Source organism: Cupressus sempervirens, chromosome 2 (genome assembly GCF_028749045.1).
Source record: "Cupressus sempervirens isolate cs-2001-9-10 chromosome 2, ASM2874904v1, whole genome shotgun sequence".
Lineage (NCBI taxonomy): Eukaryota > Viridiplantae > Streptophyta > Pinopsida > Cupressales > Cupressaceae > Cupressus > Cupressus sempervirens.
Window position 1 is genome coordinate 236,355,999 of NC_143119.1, and position 24,704 is coordinate 236,380,702.

Consider the following 24,704-nt stretch of genomic DNA (forward strand, 5'->3'; position numbering starts at 1 on the left):
CTTTATGCATACACCTTTAACCAAAATATCATGATACTTTGTAGTAAATTCCCTCAACTACACTTGATGTCATCTTCAATCCTCAAACCAAATGACCTCAAACACTATATTTTTCTTTGTCATTTCTTATTATGTTGGCATCAATGACAAATACTTCCATGAATGAATGCAACATTTGATCATACTATCAACCTCCCTAATGCTACCAATATTTCTAGGATACTCCCCCATAGAAATATCCTCAACATTCATGCAAACATCTAGCACCTCTACCCTTTTACCTCTACTCATGCTTCTTCTTCAAAATTTATTCTACCTTTAATGTAAATTGGTATGCCTTCTTAATGTTATCCATCTTGACCAAACTAATTTCATCATGTATATAAATCATAGATCCATTTGAGTATCTAGAAACCCTTTCCACCTCATCATTAATGTGTCTAGATTTGATATAAAACTTTAAAATTCCTTAATTTATTCCTTCACAATCATATCCCTTTGCTTCAAATTCTACAATTTATTCAATAGCCTGATTTGATAATCACCCAGTAGAAATTTGTTTGTCAACTTTTTGATAATCTTCACCTAAGTCTTAGTCTTTTATTTTCCTCTTATCTTCCTATTAGTATACAAATATTTCCGCTAGAGAAATTAGTCCTTTTAATTTTGTAATTGAAACCTTCTCTTTCTCATGAACCAGTGTAATCTCATACTCAAAGTACTTTTCCATCTTAGAGAACTAATTGAATAATTCATCTGCATCAAGATTACCATTATAATTGGGAGGATCAAAGTGTGGATTTCCATTAACTCTTGTCAACGCTCTAAAAACTAATCCATATCCTTGCTTGAGATTAAGAACTTTTGCTTTTGATTCATCATCTTCATCTTTACTAACATCCCAAATAGGTAGTGTTCTTCTTTGAGTTGTTTGACTAGCTTCAAGTATAGTTGCAATATGCATCAACATATTGATGACCATAGGATCTATATTTCCTTTTCTATGAACCATCTTTATAACCCTCTATAATTTTTAGGTTAAACACAATTCTACACCCCTATAACCAAATCTAGATAGGGGTCTACAAGATCATAACCCTCCTCAAGTTATAGGTTAGATCTAAAATTTCCTGCCCTTAAATAAAATTAACTAGGCTTTATACATGATCCAAATCACATCAACCTCTACCAGGAACATTAAATTTCTATAATACCACCTGACATAGCTCAAGGATAGAGAAATATCCAAAGGAGATGTCTAACTAAGAAGGAGTAAATACAAGGAAGAATCAACTTAGTGGGGGAATGAAATAAGAGAATTCAATTTATTATATCCAAATCCAATAAAAAAAATCTTACAACATGTTGGACAAGACTACCCAGTTGAAGTATTACAATAGGCAAAATCCAATGTGTAAAAAAATATTAGCATCTAGATATTCCTATTATGTTTCTAATACTTGATACATCCTAGATATTACATATATAGGCACTAAGACACATGGGTTATCCAAGAGGATTCACACTTTCCAGTAATCAGGAAACATATTATACAAAATAGGACACACCCCAAAGATAGCATCATTGGTTGACCAAATAAGCATATAATAATGTGAAATCTAGGATATAAGTCCATACATGATCTATGAATCCTCACAAAGAGTCTCAAACCATTGTACATACAAATCATACACAATGCAACAAAAATTCATCAATCGGTCAAGGTGCCAAGAAAGAGCATACTACCTAATAACAAAACAATGAGAACTCATCGAATATGAATCCAAATTATATGCAATCATGGGATAATGATTAAAATATAATCCTCAATAAGCCATGAGAACCACACATGTTAAAATGCACAATCAAAGTACTTCCCACAAAATCATCCAAACAAAAAAATAGGAACATAACAAACAAACAAAAAATAAAATAATATAAGATTGCTAAGAACCCAATATGCCAGTATGTCACTTTACATGCATTTAATAAAATATAAGTATTGTAGTAGTTATGATGCTATAGAACTATACAAGTGCAATCCCAAAATATTTTTTAATTACAAAATTATGACCATTGAATACTTTGACCATAAAAATAATTCAATAGCAATTTTTTATTTGTGTGAAACATGATCTTGTGTGATTTTAAATTAGGAGATTCACTTTATAAAATATCACAAAGAGAATGTTGTATTAGTTATTTAGTCAAGTTTTTGAAGTTTTTAATATTTTTCTTTATATCTTTGAAAAATAAATGAATGTTATTTTAATAAAAAAAAATTTATGTAATTGTTTATATATAACTAATTTATCAATTTCATCTGATAATACTTCTCCAATGGAAATATTCCTTTTTATTATGATAACTATTATATTTGATCTAACTCATGTTTTTAATCCACTAATTAGGCAATATCTATTGTAAGTCCACTTATATCTTATATGTTCTAGCATAAAGATTTTTTTTTAATGAATAATACTTTTTATTTATTATTGAATATATTATAAATGTTACAATGTCAAACTAAATATACTCACAAATATTCAGTGGGAGGATCCTCAAATGGTATTTTTTTTAATGCCCTTGGAATATGTCCAGTTAAATTGTTGAAGCTCAAATCCCTATTGATTGAAAAGTGAATTTGATTAGTACAATAACAAATGACTTCTATCTCATGACTAGTTATTGCCTAACTTATATTTATAAATGATATATGGATAGATAATAAAATTAAACATACGATAGATTGTCAAATTACAATCATATAAAAAATTAAATTTATGCCTCTTCTTTTTTGGGGTTGATGGTGGGTCAAAGTCAATATCGACTTGAGGCTTGAGTACACTTGAACACAAGACCTTTGAGATGTAAGGCTCACAACTTACTACTATGTTGTAGGATATTCCTAATTTTATTTTTCTTAATTAGAAACATTTCTTCTAAATATTTATTTTAAAATTTTTATATTATTGTGAAAAATTGAGTGACTTAATGATAAAATAGAATACTTGGGTATTACGTATTTATGGAGCCCCACCTATAGATGGACATTATAACATCCTAATATTATAAATTTTTAAGTATATGAGATAAGATTGGCATTACTCTTGTTACTAATTATGTGCCTACATAAACAATGGATTATAACATAATTTTAAGAAAACTCTAGATAGATAAGAAGTTTAACAAATTGTATGATCCTCTACATATCTTATTAGTCACTATCATTAAGGTAGGAGACTATAGTTTTCGATTGTTATTGCAACATTAGTTTATTCTTTGAAAATTGTATAATATAATCCAAAACATATGGTCCATGAAAATTTTGGTACTAATATTATAAACATTTTAATTTCTTTTATTTCATTGGTTTTTAACAATTTTCTTGGTAGTCTTTTTCTTTTCTTCATAAAAAATTATGAAAAATATGAGTGATTTCTTATAAACCTAGGCTAATGTCATTTTATAAATAGTCCATATGGCTATTATGTTTCACATGTAGTATTTTTTTGGACAATTGGAAAGTAGGTTGGGAAAGTGGCAAAATGGCGAGTATCAAAAATTTGTGTGTTTATATTTTGCATGATCTCTACATGTTCTTATAACCAAGAAATGGATTTTAAAAAGTGGCATATTAAGTGGAGTGTCCCTATTATTTTATAGAAATTATCAAACAAGAGTGTTTCCTAAATGAGTAGTGCAGTAGAAATTAACTAACAATGAAACATAGAACATGAAATATAAATGAAGACAAGTTTTTAATAGGTAAAGAAATATCATAGAAATCAGTCAACAAATTATAGGTGTGTAAGTCTGTCCTATAACACAAATTATAAATTTTAATAGCAGAAGCAATACAATAGAAATTGTGGGTAACTTATTTTGAAACATACGAGTGATTAGTATCTCATTTCTTTATTTTGAAATATATGAGTAGTTAGTGTCTCATTTCTATTAATGTTTCCAAATTGGTTAAGGGGAAGATCACATGAAATTGTCTAGTTTATGTACCTCTCTACTATGGAAACAACCAAGAAATCAAAAAGAAAATAACCTACTAATGAACATTTTTAAAGAATGATCACTTCTCTATAGCTACATATCTGATAATTTGTCAATACTATTGAAGCATCTTAGTAATTTCTTAGAAATTGTGTATTATCTTGAAATTTAAAATTTATTGGCCCCATATATATATATATATATATATATATATATATATATAGAGAGAGAGAGAGAGAGAGAGAGAGAGAGAGAGAGAGAGAGATGAGCACAAACCACATACTCGGACATAGATTGTATTCTCTTATTAAAATCCTTCATCATCAAATCCTATAGATTTATGTGCTTGATTTTGAAGCACCCAAATAGCCCCCTATGTGTTTTCCTTTATTGGATATATACTTCTTACATGCTTAGGCTAGTGAAGGACATCAATGACTTCATCCACCACCATATCCCAATAGTTCTTTTGTTGGATATGAAGAATCTTACAATAAACTAGAAAGATGTTTGGTGTACATATTATGCTAGTGGAAACAACAGCATATGTATGCTTGACGATAATTGATTCAATTTTAAAATAGTCATCCAAGTTTACTATTAACCCATATGAGAGTGCTCTTGTGGCTCATTGGTCTATAACAATAGCATAGGTGGCCAAGAGAACACTAAAACTTTAAGAGTATCTATTAATTTTTTTATAGAAAAAAGTATCTCACTTTATAAAGTTTAATAAATCTTATTTAAAAAAATATATTTTTGTACATTAATTTCTAATTTTCTATTGATTCCTAACATTCTCAATAGGGTTTAACTATTTTTAAACTTCAAAAATTACAAAAATATCACTCGACTTCATTCACAAATATTCTATAATTTTCTATCCTTTTAACCAAACTAATAGGATTCCTGTAACCTGTAGGGCTTGTGAACTAGAGTTTCCATTTTCAAACTTGGAAACTATTGTAAGCTCTTAATTTTGGCTATGCATGACTAGTAGAATCTTGGATAGCACTTCTTTGCATTCTACAAGTATGGTGGAAAAATCTACTTTAGGGAGGAAGTTGGTAGGATATTTTCTCTAGATTATGGGAAAATGACTAGCATGTTGGTCTATTGAACAAGTGATTGTTCAGTGACATGAGGTTTGTAGCTTGGCAAGGGTCCTAGGTGAGAGTTTTAGGTTAGTTTCTAAACTATTATTTTTAGCTTTTGATAAAATATATTTTAGTAGTATGAAAATATCATGTGATCAATTTTTTGAGGCATTTTTTATTTTCCCATTTTGAAAATTGCTCAGCCTCTTTATTGTGGAAGCCATCATGAACCTGCTAGTAATGCATGCTAATCTCCAACTCTTACCATTCTACTACATATACTATAAGTTATGTTTGTTTCTTTAGATACACATAGTACACCCTTTTACTTCTTCATTTGGGATTCTAGTTCATCCAATTATAATTTTATATCATCTCTTTGACCTAGATCAACTACAAATTTGGTTTCAATATTAACCTACCTATGTTTGGTGCCAAATTTAGACTACTCAATTTGGTAAAATTAGCACCATGTTTTGGATGGCTAGATTTTACTTAGGCTCATTTAGTTTGGCAAGGAGGTTTCTTTTTTCCATCCTATGGTTCCCTCCCCATGATTCAAATCATGTATAATTTTTAATCTAGTATATTTTATGTATTTTTTGTGTATTTTGGGATATGATAAAACAAAAATTAGAATGGATGGGCTTTAATTATTGCTAACCTTTTTGTGAGTTTCTTTTTCTTGCTATAAGATAAGATTGAAAATTTGTGTTGTTAATTTTCCTTAATTAATTAGAATTTTTGTATAGACCCATCTCATTAGTAAATTAATTTTTACTCCAGATTTTCTTGGCCTCTTCCATGATATCAGTGGACATAGGACATCAGATTCTTGTGGAAAGAGAACTTATTTTCTCTATCATTTGAAAATCCACCTAGCAATTATTGATATAATATTTTTTTGAAGAGAAGAACATATAATGGAACAATCATTATTTTTTAAATGACATCAAAGCTATTACTTGCTAGTGAGACAATTTATTTTTGGTCTAAAAGCTATCATTTAGTTGATTGACGAACATGATTTGAAAAGTGGACATAACAATAGCACCTAAAGAAAGGTTGAGTTATTTGGTATGCAGAAGAAGCAGTAAGACAAAGTAAGACATTGATATTATAGTGTATAGTTTATCTACTTAAAGTCTAAAATGAAAGATTACTCAAGTTAGGGCCAGAAGAAGATCAAGTAAGAAAATTGTCTACCAAGCCTTCTTGAGAAGTCAGTGCAAGATGAGAAAAAATCAGTAGAAGTCAAGTTAAAAATAAGAGATGTCAATAAAAGATAAAAAATAGTACAAGCCCAGTGAAATTGTTAGTGTATGCCGAGTAAAGTTTAGTTGGTGCCAAGCATCAGTAAACTCTAGTATTTTCTAAGTGGGCTAGTATAGTTTCCAAGTTATAGAAAATAATGTTAAATCAAAGATTTGACGAATCTAAGCTAACTATTTTGTATTCTTGAATTGTGTGAAGTATGTAGAAGATAACTATGATGAGTTGGTGGCACAGAATTCATAAGGTAAATTATTTTGTGGTGAATACAAGGAAGATTGTAGAAGAATTTTGTAGAGGAAACAAATGGAAAAGTGGCTAGATTCATTGTATCCTACCTGATCCTACCTAATCCTAAAATGAACAATTGTGATTAAGCAACAAAAGATATGAATTCTCTATTTATAGAGATAGTTGGTCAAAAGAAAAAGTTCTCATGTGCGAGAACCTAAGGAAGGCAAGGAGTCTAGGGTATTTCTTTATTCAATGCCCGAAAAGGTGACTATAGTTGGTCTACAAATCAAGAAGGCTTAACAGTATGAATGCTTGAAGGATGAACAAGCTATGAGAGGTGAAGTGTGTTAATGCCAAGTAGAATGGAGGACTGAAAGAGAGATCTATAATCTACAAGTGAGTTATAATTCTTTATTAGATCAAGCCTTACTATTACATTCTAATCACTGTATCAGTCTAATATAAATCCTTTGGATTACAGTTGACTAGATAGTCATTTGTAAATCCTTTAACCAGGTGATATTTTAATAGAATGGTCTAAAGTCCTATAACAAGGCTCACACCTAACAGGGTGATTGAAATCCTTTAACAAGGTCACATTTAATAGGGTTGACCTTTCATAGGGCATCACTTCAAAAGAGTGAGAATTAGTAGCATGTTACTAGTGGTTTTTCCCAAATTAGGTTTCCACATAAAACCCTTATGTTAATTGTATGAATGTTCTTATGTTGTTTCATGCTTACATTTTTGCAAATTTGTTTTGACCTAGGATAGTAAGCTACAAAATTTAAGTATTATATGATCTAATGGATGTATGCATGATAAGGTTTTATGGATATCGGTCTACTAAGCATTGAAAAGTTTTATTTGTACATGTAGACCTTGGACAACTAATTCATGCCCCTCTTAGTTATTCTAAAGAATTCTAATAGATATATGTGAAATATTTTATAGAATCAACATTTTTGAGTATCAAAATAGTTAGACCCAACAAAGTCAGAGTATGTTGAGCAAGACCATTAGAATTGACTTAGTTGTCTAGTGATAACCAAGGCCATGGAACACAATATTGATTGAGTGAACAAATTTGATAATTTTTGAAAGAATCAAATTCCCAGCATACATATTTGAATTTTTGGATTGGTCAAACCGTGTAAAGATAATTAATGATGATTTGGATCATTTAATGCATGATAAACCATGTTTGAGCATTCCTAGGTATGGATTCAAAGAGAAGTTTAAAGAAGTATCTAGAAGGAGAAGGAAGGAGAAGGAAGAAACAAAATGATGGAAGGATTTGATGAATCTTACCTAACCCTAAGAACAATGGTGATGTTTAATCAACAAAAGATAAAAGCTACATATTTAAGGAGGTATAAGGATAACCTAGAGAGGTTGAGTAGTTGTTGATTCTATTGATTGGTGAACTTGAGCAAAAGGCTATGAAGAGATGAGATGAGGTGAAGTGTTATTGCTTGAAGGGTTTTCAAGAAAATTAGTAATGGAGACATTAATGGAGACTAGTTAATGGATTAGAAATGAACTACATTGTGATTTGTATTTACAAAGTAAGTTGTATTTATCAGACCAACCTATTGTTACTTTCTAACCATTGTATCAGTTAAAATCCTTTAACCAAGGTTGAACTATTAGCCATTTGTAAATCCTTTAATCAAGGTGATATTCTAATGGGATGTTCTTAAGACCTATAACAAGGACATTCCTAATAGGGTGATTAAATCCTTTGATAGGATCACACCTAATAGTGTGTATTGTAACCTTTAACAAGGTTGGCTCTTAACCAAGATCACTTCATAAGAGTGAAAAATTGATAGCATGCTACTAGTGTTTTTTTCCAAATTAGGTTTCCACAATAAAACCTAGTGTTATACTTATGTGAATGGTATTTAATGTGTTTTATTGCATTCTATTTTGTATTTTGTAAGTAGGCTACTATTGGGATAGTGAATGGCAAGATTATGTTACTATTAAGCCGATATAGAGACCAAGTTGACTAATGAATAAGTCTGAATTGTTAATAGTTGTCAAAAGTTTATTTGAAACATCTAGACCTAAGGATAACATATTCGCCCCCACCCCCCCTTGCCTCCTCTCAATTATTATAAAATCATTGTAACAATTGGTATCATATATTTTTGTGTTTGTAAGGAAATTTTTAAGGACTTAAAGGTAAAAACAAAGATGCTTAGAAAGGAGGTACCCAAATTGAATAAGGAGAACTTCACTACATGGAAAAGTTTGATGAAGCTAGATATTTCTAGAATTGGAGATTCAACAGTATACTACCTAGAGTATAACTACATAGCATTACAAGTACCTACGATAGCCCAGTAGATAAAGGAGAAACAAGAACACAATCATGCAATGTTGGAGATTGCATCTACCCTAAGTTACTTAGAGTTTGATGATTTAAAGGAATGCAGTATTGAAAACTAACTATAGGAAAAACTAGAAATATTCCATGGTGGAGAAAAGAATGTACTAAGAGCTAGGTTAGAAATATTGAGAGGTAAGTTTGATGATATGGAGATGAAAAAAGGTTAGAACATGGTTCAATACTATGGCCAAAACAAACAAATGATGACTACAATTTGAGGAGTTGAAGGGAAAATCAATGATGAAACTGTGATTAGCAAGGTACCAAGAACCCTACTTCACATTTATGCTATTAGGTTTTTTGTGATACAAGAATCGAGATGTACTCTTGGAAATGATCTAATCTTGGATAGTCTAATTGGGAGGCTTATTACTTTTGAATTGTCAAATTTGGATAATTTTTCTACCCCTACTATTGAATATTCTATCAAGTCACAGTTGGTTTTACATAAGTCTAAAAAGAAGAAAGGAAAGTATGAGGATAGTGATAGTGAATCATCTAATGATGATCTTGATCAAGATCTTGAAGCATTAATGGCTAGAAGGTTACCAAGAGACAAACAAAAGTTCAAAGGTAAACTTCTTATAATATGTTTTTCATAGAATAATCTTTGTCATATTGCTACAAGATGTCCTAACGGAGATGACAAGGATGAAAAGAAAGATAATAAGTATCAAGAAAGAATAGATGGAAGGGACAAAAATAAATACAAAGACTACAAAGGAAAGGGTAACGAATCTTGTTACATTTCTAAAGAATAAAGTGGTAGTGGTTCTAATAGTCATGACAAAGAAGTTATTTATGTTGCAATGAAAGATGATTTTGATGAAGATGAGAAAACTACACTTACCTCATATGTGAGTAAAGTTTTAGAAATTGCAATTGTTATGATTGTTATGTTATCATTGATGTCAAATGTATTAGGGAGACAATTTTCTATATATCTAAGTGTCATATCTATTTGATTAATGAAGAGGATTTGAGAAGCTTCTCATAACAAAAGCGCCTAGAGAAAAGGTTGAGTTATGAAGAGGAAACTACAAATGGACACATTATTAGTTGGACTTTGACAAGATGTATTGATGTTTAAATTATATTACAAGAGGAGAAAATATTAATGTTCAACTCATTAAAGTGTCAACAAAGATACATCAAATGTATAGGCTTGACCAAGTAATAGAGTAGAAGAATAAATAATTTTGTTGCATATGTTGAGTAATGCTAGTATCAATCAAATCACAATAAGTGCTGAGAAAAGTTAGTGTTGACCAAGCATTAGTATCAACTAATTGGTAGTTTATGTGCTAGGAAGAAGTTTAACAACAACAAAGTATTGTAGTGATGACCGAGTGTCAAAACATGATGTTTCATTGCCCATCAGTTTATGTGATTATCTCTATCTATATCATGATTTCACCAATAGAATCTAATTTTTTGACATGATAAATTCAAAAATATTGCTTATAATTTCCAAAGTTTTCTCAATTGACAACCATAACTCACTAGTAGTCTTATAAAGAGATATTTGGATGACCCAAACTCATTTAGATTTTTGTATGATTTTTTTCCTAATCATAGTAACTTTCACCAAATATTTTATAATAGCTACTTATTAGATAGTCCATAATCTCCTTGAAAATTACATAAGACCTATTATTATTAAGTTGGATTTGCCAAAAGTTATATTCCATATAAAATTCTTGTTGAATTCATAAAATAAGGATTGGTATAAATACATTCAAAGATCATTTTTGTTTTACATAATTTGGTTGGTTTTGACCTCTCAATTCATATCAATAGAGCAATTTCATACCAAGAAAACCCATTAGTTTTTAGTGCATTGGTGACTTTTATTAACACAAAGGTAAGTGATTTCATTTCAAATTTAATAGTTTATGACATTATTTTGAATTCATCTCTATCTTTATGTAATTTTAAGTTCATTCTCAGTGAATAGGGACCTATTAGTGGTCACTTGAGAGACCTCAAACATGATGACATCTAGATTTTAGATTGTACATGATAAGATCAATGAATCATATTTTTTGAATTATCACTTCTTCAAAAAGTTGATTTTTTTTGTAGCCTTTATTTTGTTGAATCTATGTTAAACAGGAAGAATGGTATCACTCTTGTGTTTCCCCAAAGCCAAGAGAGGATAGATAAACATAAAACCTTCTCATCATACTTTACTAGTTATAGTTTTTGATGAAGATTAGGAAAGTGCATTATCACAAGTACATTTACAAATACAAGATTCATAACTTTCATGGCATATTGAGGAAGGCAGTAAACATGTTATCTAGAATCATGGTGAACTTGAAGAAGATAAATTAGGAGATACCCATAGTAGCCAGAATGATATAATCGACTTTTGTGAGAATGTCATAGGAGCAAATGATGATAATGCATAGAATGAGAAAATAAAATCTGATTCAAAAAGATTGAAAATGGGGTTTATCAGGGAATTTTCAACTAAAATGGGTGTCAAAGTGTCCATTCATTGAACCATTGGAAAATTCAATTGAAGGTGGGGCTCTAATAAATTTCGGGTGTAAGATTTTCATCATGACAAATAAGAAGGAAAAAAGGTTGTAGCTAAAAGTTGATAATATAAAAAATCATGTGGGTAAAGTTTATGAAAAATAATCCATTAATGGAGTTGAAAAATTAGTGATAAGATGGTAAAAAAAGGAGGAATATCAACATGTTAGGAATGTCAAAGAGTTTTTTTTTTGTGAGAAAATATAGATGAATCCTATATAAAAGGTTTTATTGAAGCTCTTCTTGGAAAAATAATACAAGTAGAACACATGGGAAAAGAAATTTAGTTAATTGTTGTTTTTAATATATTGACAAGATGACATGTTATGAAAGACTAACCATCAATGAGTGTTTTATTCCACTTCTTTAAAGTTTATAACTATCCTCACAATCACTGGTTAGTAAGTAGTGAATGGGAATGGGAATGTTGTCTTGAAAAGGTTGAAAGATGTAAAGGAAAAAAATAAGAGAGTCAAAGTTTATAGCATGTCCTTACACAAAGTTACAATACTAGATAATACTTTCTGGGTATGCATATATGTTTATATTGTATATAATCATTTCTTCCAACCTCAACTAGTATTTATTGCTAAAATTAAGGATAATACAATTTTTAGCATGAATGCTTGTGGTATTCCTTTGGGGGAATATGCTAAGCATTGACATGTTGAATTCATGACTATGTTTGTAACTGATGTGAACATGATAGTGATTTTGTAAAGACTAGCATAGTCGAAGACAAAGATCATGGTCGTATAGACAAAGTTTTGAGTATCGGGTGATGCATGGTTAAGGACATGTTCCACATAGTGTCTCGATGACAAGGTTAAATGCACATAACATAAATCAAAGAGATATGGAAGATATACATTATTTTTAGAGAGTAGTGCAAAAATAGAGTACTTGAGAAGTAATTTTTAATCATTGCATTTTATCTCTTAATAGAGGTATAGTCAAACTATGTGAAATTAGAAAATGATAGAGGATAGTCTAATGATGATGTCATGAGTGCACAAGTCCTGAAGTTTTAGGCGTGAGAAGTTGTGTAGACTGTGAGCTAACAACACTATGCAGTTGTAAAATAAATAATTATCTTATTGTGGTCCTATTATAATTAATTGGGAAAGTCTCAAAGCCATGTCAATGGATTTTCTTGAGGATTTGGTATAAAAGAAAGCATTTCCCTTGATTAGAAAGTGTGTGTAGTATGTGAAGTGTTCAAGGAAGTGTGAGGGTAGAAGCTAGAAGTTGGGTTTCAATTCCACAGAAGTTCATGGATTGAGATCATGCTCTTTTAGAAATGAGCACCTATTTTTAAAAAATAGGCACCCATATTAGGCTTAGGTACTTGATCCAAAATTTAATAAATGGGCACCTATTTTTATAAAAAATTGGGTGGTCATTTTTTAATTTCAAAAAATGAGTTCCCATTTTTGAAAAAATAAAAAATTTGTAGTTTTTTAAAATGTGCACCCATTTTTAAAAAATAAAAAATGAGTACCCATTTAAAACAAATAAAAAATGGGTACCCATTTTCAAAAATTGGGTCCACATTTTTCACTTACAAAAAATGGATGCCCATTCTTTAAAAAATCAAATTTTTTAATTTTTTGGGGGATTTTAAATGGATTTGAAATGTCAATTTTACTTTCTCAAAATGGGTGCGCATTTTTTGAATTTTAAATAATGAGTGCTTGTTTCTTACAACATGGGGTAGGATTTTTTTCTCTTGCCTCAGATTTTGGTTTGACATAGGTTTGGTGCAACCAAGCTTATGCCTTGACCTCTCAATATTTGGCTAAGGCATTGAACTAACAAATTTATGCCTTGCCATAATTTTTAGAAGGTCTTCCCAATCAACTTCTTTTACAAAACAAAAACCCATTAGAGTTCTCACTGCCCAGATTTCAAAAATATAAATTTTATAGTGTTATGATTTTATTTACTATGTTTACATTATTTTTTAATCAAAGTTGGTACTTAAATGTAAATTAGCAAGGTTCAATAAAAATTTAATAACTTTTTTATTTTATGATTTTTCTTAGATTAATTTATGTCATCAATCTACATATAGTTCTTTTGAAGTTAAAAAAATTAAATTTTGAAAAAAGTGAAATTGTGATCAAATTATGGTGTTCGTACATGAGAGGTTTTAAAATTTACCCTTATAGCCAATTAAAAATTAATAATAATAAAAATATTCAATATAAAATGAAGGGAAAATATTATCATCAATCTATGGTGTGTTAGGTAACTTTCTTTAGAAGGATTTAGAAAATAATCATTTATTTGTGTCAAATTATGGCATCCATACACGAGTATGGTATAGTCCTAAAACATGCATTTTCAAAAAGTGGTTTTTAAAGATCCATACCAAAATAAATCTATCATATAGGTACACAAATAAATTACATATTTAAAAAATAGATTCTGAGCACTACCATTTTATTTCTGAAGTTTTTTTATATTCAATCTCTAAATGGCTCAAATTTTGAGATCAATTGATAAGAAATTTCAAATATAAGAAAAACACTTCCACTTTTTGCCCAAAAGTGAGACCCAACTTCTTACACTTGCCCATGAACAAGAGTAGAGTGTCTAGTAAATGTGAGTAAGTGATCCAATAGATTATTAGATGCAAATTTCGTGATCTGGTATCAAGATCAGAAGGAGTAGAAGTCTAGATGATAGGACAAAAATAAAGGAAGTAGCAGTACAATTCTATTCTATTATTTTGCAAAGAATAATATAGAGATTATTTGGACAATGGGTTCATTGGTCTTGCTCTTGAAGTTGTTTGGACATGGTGCAAGGAGGAAATATGAATAGCAAGGGCTTAACGCATAATCAAATATCTAAACCACCTTGTAGAGTAAACACAATATAAGTAAACATATAGAGAACAATACTAAAGAAATAGAGTTCAAACACTTTTATTGATTCATCAAATTATCAACATACATATGCCCAACTATAAGGCCTTTTGAATTATGGCTAGATACAAAATAATACTTAAAGATCTATGATCTAGCTTCAAATTCAAAATTCTAGAAACATATGCTCTGAACTCTTTAAGTCCCTTGCTCCTAAACTAAACTAAATACTTCTACTTATACTTGCCAAAATGGCTTATAGAAGATTCTAGAACATTAGATAGAAGAAATGTTGACCTCAAAATGGTCCACACCCATCCCTAAACAAGATTCTACCATTAAATTCATGATCCAAATTAAATACAAGAGTCAACTCCAACTAAGAACCAAAAATAGAGACAACGAATGAAGAATTACTCAGTCAACACTAGATCACTCGATCAACACTAGAATTCGGTCAGAACTACAACTTGGTGAGCACTGAAGAACTTAGTTAGAACTATAACTTGGAAAGCATTGAAGAACTTGATCAATACATGATAGCTTAGTTAGCATTGAACCACTCTGTTAACACTGAAGGAGCTCAGTAAAAACTACCAGAGTGAATAAATGAGCAAGATTGCAAAGCAACTCAGGATGTTCTTGTACAAGACAACTAGGGTTGAAAGAAATGATTCTCCTGAATCATGAAAGTGTCACATCTTGAGTTGAATCCAAATTTGATTGAGAAATCCATGTAGCATTTTCAACTAGTCTATTCTTCAACTTCACCAAATACATATGGTAATCTTTTCCTCTTGTGCTCTTACTAATTATTTGATCCAATACCTGTTCAACTTCTTGAATCTGCTTCTTATGATAATTATCTTACACAACAACTTCATCATCTGATTCATGATACTTTTACAAATTAGAAAAATTAAATATAAGAGATATATCCATGTCATTAGGTAACTCAACTTCATAATCATTTCCATTTTCAAACTTCCTCAAGATCTTACAAGGTCCAAACTTCTTCATTTTCAACTTATTGTAAAGGAAAACTACCTTTCTTTAAATGAAATATCACCTCATCACCAACTTCAAAAACATGATGTCTTCTAGACTTATCAACATTCACCTTATACTTATGATTTCTTTGTTCCAACTTCGACTTCACTTCCTTATGCAAAGACTCCATAAAACCAAAAAATTCTTCCCCGACAACACTTCTCTTCTCTTCACTAGCAACATCCCTCAAATCTGATATTCCCCTAGGCTGCATTCTAATAACAATCTCAAAAGGTGTTTTCCTTGTACTCCTATTCATAAAATTTTATATTCAAACTTATCTTGTGCCAATACCAGCTCCAAATTATTTGGCTCATCTCCAACTAAACATCTCAACAAATTACTCAAGATTATATTCACAACCTCTATTTGTTCATCTATCTTTGGATGGAATATAGAACTAAATATCAATTCAATACCCATCTTCTTTCACAAAATCCTCCAAAACTAACAAACAAACTTATTATCTCTATCACAAATAATAATTCTTGGTAATCCATGCAATCTAACAATCTCTTTGAAGAAAATATTAGAAAAAATCTCAACATCTGATGTCTTCTTACATGGTATAAATTGTGCCATCTTAGAAAATCTATCCACAACTACAAATATGGAATCATGCTCTTTTACTATCTTAGGTAATCCAAGAACTAAATCCATACTCATATCACTCTAGGGTTTGTCAAGAACAAAAATAGGGTATACAATCAAGTATTCTAACTTACTTCTTTTGCAACTTGAAAAATTCCACAAATACTTACAAACTTCTAAACATCTTGTACATTTGTGGCTAATAATACTTATCCTTCAGCAAAATCAATGCCTTATCAATTCCAAAATGTCTACCCAATCTACCACAATATTTTTCCTTGATCAAATTAACTCCCATATAAATTCTTGGTATACATAACTAAATTTATTTGAACAACATACCTTCATTAATGAAATATTCATCAAAATTACTCATGAGATCTGATAGATTTGGTGCTTTGCACTCTCTCCACACCTTAGAAAAATTAGTGTCAGTATCATACAACTCTTTCATTTCATCAAATCCAAGAACTTGAACCTTCATCTCGATCAACAAAGAATTTCTTCTCAATGCATCAAAAATTCGATTAGTGACACCACTCTTATGCTTAATAAAAAATATGAAACTCTACAAGTATTCAACCCACTTCATATTTATCTGATTCAATTTATGTTGACTTCCCAAATACTGTAAGGCTTTATGATCATTATAGAACACAAACTCCTTAGGAATCAAATAATGTCTCCACTTCTTCAAGGCTTGAACAATAGCATAAAAATCTTGGTCATACACAAAATACTTTCTTTTAGCATCATTCAAATTTTCACTACAAAAAGTAATAGGTTTACCTTCTTGAATCAACACAACTCCTATTAAATTTCCACTTGCATTACATTCAACTTTAAATACCTTAATTAAATTAGGCAAAGCCAATGAAGGTAACTCAACAACCTTTTGTTTCTAAGTCTCAAAAATCTTATCATCCCCATGTGTCTACTTGAAATCCTTTTTATCTCCTCTCATGGTCTCAGTCATAGCATTACAAACAAAATGAAAATTCTTTATAAAATTTCTATAGAAACTAGCAAAACCATGAAATGATCTCAACCCACCCACACTCTTAGGTATATGCCATTCCAAAATTTCTTTAACCTTCTCAAGATCCATTCTCAAGCCATCAACTAAAATCACAAATCCAAAATACACAATCTTCTTTTGCATAAATGAACACTTCTTCAAGTTAATCATCAACTTCTCATCTTTCAATCTTTGTAATTCTTGTCTAACATGCTCAAGATGTTCTTCCTTAGTCTTACTAAATATCAAACTATCATCCAAATAAACAATCACAAACTTACCCAAAAATATCTTGAGAACTTCATTCATCAACCTCATGAAAGTACTATGGGCATTAGTCAAACCAAAATGCATAAACAACCATTCATACAAACTATTTTTGTCCTAAAAATAGTCTTCCATTCATCAGCTTCTCTCATTCTGATCTAATAATAACAACTATTCAAATCAATCTTGGCAAAATACTTTTCTCCACTAAAATAATCCATTATGTCATCCATCCTAAGCATAGGAAACCTATATTTTACTATGATCTTGTTAATAGCTCTTGAATCAATACACATTCTCCATTCTCTGTTGTTCTTAGGTGCTAATATAGTAGGTACAACACATGGAATCAAACTTTCTCTGATCAAACTTTTATGAAACAATTCCTACACTTGTCTATTAAGTTCTTCATTCTTTGTAGGTGTCAATATATACAATTCTTTATTTGAAAATCTAGTTCTAGGAATCAGGTCCATACAATGACTTATACTTCTTATTGGTGGTATTACGTCTAGTATATCATCTACAACAATATCTTTTTACTTAGAAAATTTTCAATTTCTACTAGTTCTCGGTTAATATTACCATCTTTGGCTATCACTCAGTTATCATTTTTTTTGTTACTCAGTTATTACTGGCTTCACTTGGTCTCCTAGGAGCTATGGAAAAATAAATTTGATTCTTCCTCACTTCCTTTTCAATCTTTTTTCAAAATAGTAGTACAATTTTCATAGTAGTACAATTGACCTCATCTTGACTTTCAATCAAAGGAAACAATATTTCATTTCTCTCATTCACCCAAAGATTATATTGATTCAATCTTCCATCATTTATAGCATATCTATCATATTTCCAAGGTCTTTCCAATAGAATATGGCAATAATCCATAGGCATAATATCATACAGAACTTCATCAAAGTAATGTCCAATCTTTAACTTCACAATACATTGTTGACTTACCAATATCTTATGTTCATCCTTGATCCATAAAACATGATAGGGTTTAGGATGCTTTAGCCTCTACAACTACAACTTTGTAACCATCTCCTCTAATTTTAAATTTGCTGAACTTCCACTATCAATGATCACTTTGCAACATTTTCTAGTCATCTTATATTTGGTCTTGAAAAGACTACTCCTTAGAATAGATTCTTCATCAACCCCCTTATTACACAAGGTTCTTCGCACCATCATATTTTCCCAACCCTCAAGTATACTTGGTGAACACTTAATTTCCCCTTGAATCATAGCATTTATGTTACCTTGTTCATTCTTAGAAGTCCTACACTCAAAAGATCTATGCCCTTCTTTGCCACATCTGAAACAATTACTACTAAAATCACCTCTAGAATAATAATTACCTCTTCCTTGGTAGGAACTAGTACCTCCTCGGTAAGAACTACCACCTTTCCATTTAGAATTTATTTTTTCATCATTTGTCCATTCATATTTCCCTTTATCTTGCACAGAATTGTCAAATCTACCACCTTCTCCATAAGATCTCTCTTTGCCTCCCTGGAATTGGCCACCTCTATCTTTGTGTCTTCTTTCATGCTTCTTTGTCAAAATATCCTCATCTTTCAAGGGATATTTGTATGCTTCTTCCATGCTTTCCAATTTCACAAAACTTATCTCATCTTGGATTCCAGATTTCAATCTATTTAGATACCTTGCAACTTTCTCAACATCATCATCCACATGTCCAAATCTGATTTCCAACCTATAAAATTTGTTAGTATACTCCTTCATGGTCATGTCCTTTTTTCTCAAATTTTGCATATATCTCAACAAGCTAACTTGGTAATCAATAGGAAGGAACTTCTTCTTCACCTTGTTTACCATTTTCAGCCAAGTCCTAATCTTCCCTTTTACTCTTCTTTGTCTATCAATTTAAAAGTGCTCCCACCATAGTGAGGCATGACCTTTCAACGTGGTGAGTACAATTTTCACCTTCTTATTATCAAGAGTGTTTTCAAACTCAAAGAAATTCTCCATATCAAAGATCTAGTCCAACACAACATTATTGTGCAATTTTTTCTACCATAGGCTTTGAATGTGCCCTAGACAATACTCTCAATAATCTTTCATCATCTTGATCCTCCTCAAGTTTTGGATTATGGTTTGCTGTCATTGGTTCATCATCACTCACATCATCAAGATGTATTTATCTCTTGTAGGTTGTCTCCACAACATTCAATCTAGGTACAATTTGTCTCAATGTATCCAATATGGAATTGTCAATATTTCCTCCACCTTGAACCATCTTTATAATCAAGTTTCTTCAAGATCGTAACCCTATGCAAGTTATAGGTCAAATTCACAGATCTAACACCCTACAACCAAATTCAACTTAGGTTTCTACATGATCCAATCTCCATAAGGATGAACCTCAAGCTCTGATACCACCTAGTGTAAGTAGGGAATATGAACAACTAGATCCTTAGGCATACCTAGCTATCCAAACTACCGTGCACAATAAACACAATGGAAGAAAACACATAGTGAACAATACTAAGGAGATAGAGATCAAACACTTTTATTGATTTATCAAACTTCATCATACATGCCTAGTTATAAGAGCTTCTGGGTTATATCCAAATACAAAATAATTCTTCAAAATCTATGATCCAACTTCAAATTTGTAATTCTAGAAACATCTGCCCTAAACTCACTAAGTCCCCTACTCCTAAACTAAACCAAATACTTCTACTTATACTTTCCAAAATGTCTTATAAAAGATTCTAGAACATTACATAGAAGAAAGGTCAGTCTCAAAATGGTCAACACTCATCCCTAAACAAGGTTCTATCATTAAATTAAAGAGCCAAATTAAATACAAGAGTCAGCTCCAACTAAGAACCAATAACATAGACAACTTGATTAAAGAACCCAAGCATCAACAACAACATGTTCACTCAGTGAATGAAGAATTTCTCAATTAGGAATAGATCACTCAGTCAACACTAGAACTCAGTCAGAATTACAACTCGACAAGCACTGAAGAACTTGGTCAGAACTATAACTCAACAAGCACTGAATAACTCAGTCAGAACTATAATTTAGCAAGCATTGAAGAACTTGATCAACACATGATATCTTGGTTAGGGCTAAAGGAACTTGGTAAAAACTACTAGATTGAAAAAATGAGTAGGGTTGTAAGAAAACCTAAGATGCTTTTACATCAGAATAGTGGGTCCATCTTCCTTTTACAACTTTTAATAGAGTTGGCACAACTCCTAACAGGGTTCAAATCTCCTGATAGGGATTAAAAGTTTCCTAATAAGGACTGGTATGTAATTAATGTATTTCATAGGCTCCTAACAAGGTCCATCCTCTAACAATAAAAATGTATATTAGCACATTTCCGTGTGGGTACCATCCCCATTGGATTTTTGCCTCTGATCAAGGGTTTCCCTAGCTAACATATCTAGTGTTATTGTGCATGTGTATCTTGTTGTGTTTGCTAATTATATTTCTCATATGGCTAATATTAAATAAGGTTGATAAATATGATAATAGTTGGATAACTAATTTATCCCCACCACCCCCCCACCACCCCACCCCCCCCCCAACCTCAATTATATTAGTAGACTATATATCCTAACAATTGGTATCAGAGCATCAAGTTCGTGAAGAGAAAGCTTAATTTCTCTGGGAGATCAATGGAAAGTTATTTCAAAAAGGACAGTCCTAAGTTTGATAGAGTCATCTATGATAGCTAGAAAGAGAAGATGAAGACTCATCTATAGTGTATGGGTCTAGGATATTGGATTATGAAAAAATTCAACAAAACAATTGTAGAAGAAGAAAAGACTGAGGAATGCAATAAATTGGAAATATATTTATTCATGTGCAATATGAGATCCAAAGAAGTCTTACTATTAGCTCTTCTTGAGAATGGATACAGTCAAGTAAAGTCACTAGATAGATCTCATAAAATTTGGAAAGCTTTAGAATCTAATTTTGAAGGTCATACACATAGAAAAAGGATAAGATTGCAAAATTAGATATGCTTATTTGAAGATGTTGAAATAATTGAAGATGAATATGTAAGAAGCTGTATTGTTATGATATCTGATATTGTTTTAAGCATCAAATCATATGGTGCATCTAAGAGAGAAGATGAGCTTGTATGGAAGATCTTGAAAACTCTTCAAGCAAGTAGGATAGATAATTGAGATTTTAATACCTTGTACTAATAAGTTCACTAGGGAAACTTCGGTGGAATATTGGAAGAAGAAAAAGTTGGTTTGAGACAATATAGAGAATTGACAAGAGTGGAGACAACTTTCAATACCTTAACTACTCATCCATATCAATCTAGAAGTGAAAGCACTCATGAAGATTTTGCCAGTGGCAATAGAACCAGATCTGATGAATATAGGAAGATTAAAGAAGGTATAGCCATCCTTGTAAGAAGAGAACTAGATGGCAAGAATGTCTTGAAATGTTGGACTTGTAATGAGTTTGGTCATTATGCATCTAAATGTCCTAAAAGAGAGAAAAAATATAAAGGATAGTTTAAGCATCGAAGACCTAGAAATTGTTTTTATGCAAATGAAGATGAGGAATTTGAGGAAAGAGTTCAAAGTGAAAGTGATGATGAGCTAGGATTTGTAGTCATTAAATAAGATGATCTTGACAAAGATTCTAGAGAAGAAAAGGCTCTAGCTTCCCAAGTTAAAAATAAATTTGATTTGATAATATATAGTGGATGTTTGCATCACATGAATGGTGATATGGTTAAGTTTGTTAAATTCAAGAATCATAATGGAGGTATTTTTAGAGTTGGTAACAATGCAACCTATCACATTGTAGGGATAGGATCTATTACTCTTGATGGAAAGACTAACACTGATGATGTTTACTTTGTTGATGGTTTAAAGAATAACTTGTTGAGTGTTGGACAATTGGTAGATAAAAGCTATCAATTGAAATTCATAGAAAGGACTTGCATTATCAAAGATAAAGATGATAAGATGATTAGAACAAGTACAAGATCTAGAGGTAATTTATTTCAATTGAATCTCACTAAGATGAAATATTGTATTACTAAAGTAGATAAAATTTGGTTATGGCATAGGAGGTTTTATCATATAAACTTTGATAGCATTGTAAAGTCATTAGTGTCGAGTTGTCATTTTGCATGATGCTTAACGATAAGAATCCTTTCAAACTCCTCTCTTGAAAAGCTAATTTAGGATCAACTTCAAGATTCTAGACAATCTTGCAACATACTAGAATCTAGTTAATTTCATAGGGAGACCTTTACTAGTTTGAACCAATTTGGATAAGATGTTTGATCTATTTTCATGAAAAGTAATGACAAAAGAGATATAGTTTTGGTATTTTATATTTTATGATGGATTCAATCTACCAATGCAACCATATGAAATCCTAATTTAACCAACTATAAGAAAAGAAAATAACAAAGATAAGGAAATGAGATATTGAAGCAAATAACTTGAAAAGTAAATTCCTAATAGATATAGACCATGATAACAATATGTCTGCAAGTTAAATTGTCAAAAATATTAGGTAGGAAACTAATGAAAATAGGAGCAACACTTCCTCAATTCTATTGATGCAATCATCGATGGGAACTTAGTAATAATAGAAAGATGTTTCACTTCTCATTGAGTTGCAAGGCCATGGAAAGTGCACTCATACAAGACAAGAAGCTATGTAGGAACAATGGGGTGATGTCTTCTCCAACTTGATACATCAATGAAATTTGTTAACATGAAAAAAACACTAGAACTAAAAGATTGCACAATCAAATCAACACAAAAAAACCATTGGCTCTATTATTATTTATGAACATGCATTCACAAAAATAACACACTCCAGAAAGAATAACTACACTCAGAATGAGAGGACCAATAACATATATTATTGCATCAAAATAATATCCTAGATTACATATTACATCCATGTATTTATAAGAAATCATCTCCTTAATTTGTGTTGAGAATGAAAGATATCTTAATGCAAACATATTCTTAAAACTAATAAAATAAAGCTAATTATATACAAATTGACTCTCTAAATGGTGCTAAGTAGAAATCCACCCCTTTTTATCAATTAATGGGTGCATGAGCCTTTACATGACTTAAAACAAAGAAAGAAGTAGATAAGAATAAGTAAGCTACAAGAGGATCTAAGAGTCATTGGAAGCTCTAACAATGGAAGCTTGACCTTCTTTGGGTGCTTCTAGGAGTTAAGTTCTCATTAGAATTTGTTTCTAGTACATGGAAAGCTCTAAACTAGCAATTGGGAGTTAATTGTCAGTACACTATTACCTTTTCAAAATTGTTGTTGCACCTCTATAAATAGCACACCTGTACACCTTGATGATAGGTTTGAAAAATTAAAAAAAATTGGAAGTGTCAAAACTAAATTTCTAGATTCTAGGATTTGTACCCCTTTATACCAAAGTGATGTCTGGGTGTTTGCTCTTGAATTTATCTATAATCTCCACTACTTGGGAAGCTTCTAGAAAATCCAAGGCTAAGTTATACTTATCTTTAACTATCTATTGGTAGTTATTGGCCTCCATATAGGTCTCCAAAAAATCCTCCAGTTTAGTGTCAAGTTCCAACAATACCTGTTCAGTCTTAAATGCTTGCCTAATATCTTCATCAGATGAAGCATCCTCAAAAGTTCTTTGGAATTGTTGGACAACTGATTGCACTAACTTGAGCTTTATGTTTAACCCATATCCTAAAATCTCAAGGGTAGTAGCATCGTAATACTTTTCTCCTTCCAAAATCTACTCTTGAGTCTAGGCCTTCAACCTCTAAATATCTTCATGAAGTCCATCTATGACCTTATTGCCTCTAGTTATCTTCTCAATCCATTCTTCAAGCTTATCAATCTCTTCTGCTATATACACCTCCATGAGTGTATGATACCTTTGACCCTTAATTTTTGTCAAAATCTATAGGTCTGTAGCTGAGGCATGTACCTCATCTATTAACCCAATATCTCTATTCACTATAGACACCAATTTATCTGCACTTTCTTAAACATAATGAAATAGGTTCAAATTACCTTGTATTATTTGTATGTCCTATTCAAAATTGACATGCCATTTTTGACATGCTCCCAAAAATGAATCCATTTGAGTTGTCCCCTTTTCTTTCCTCTCTAATGCCACATTTAAACTAATCTCTAGAAGATCTGAGTATATTGGATCAACTATTTCATGCAGATAACCTCTCATAATATCATTTTGTCTCCTTAGCATCACCAATTCTTACTCATTCCTGTCCATATGCTTGAAAACCTCTTTTACACCTATTGTGATCAACACTTTGGTAGTATCTACTATAGGCTTCCATAACAAGACTTCC

General features: G+C 31.0%; 1 pseudogene; it reads right to left on the bottom strand.

Moving 5' to 3' along the window:
- LOC149571914 (putative LRR receptor-like serine/threonine-protein kinase At1g53440) overlaps window positions 1-24,704 on the bottom strand; it is a 398,785-nt pseudogene that overhangs the window by 209,975 nt on the left and 164,106 nt on the right.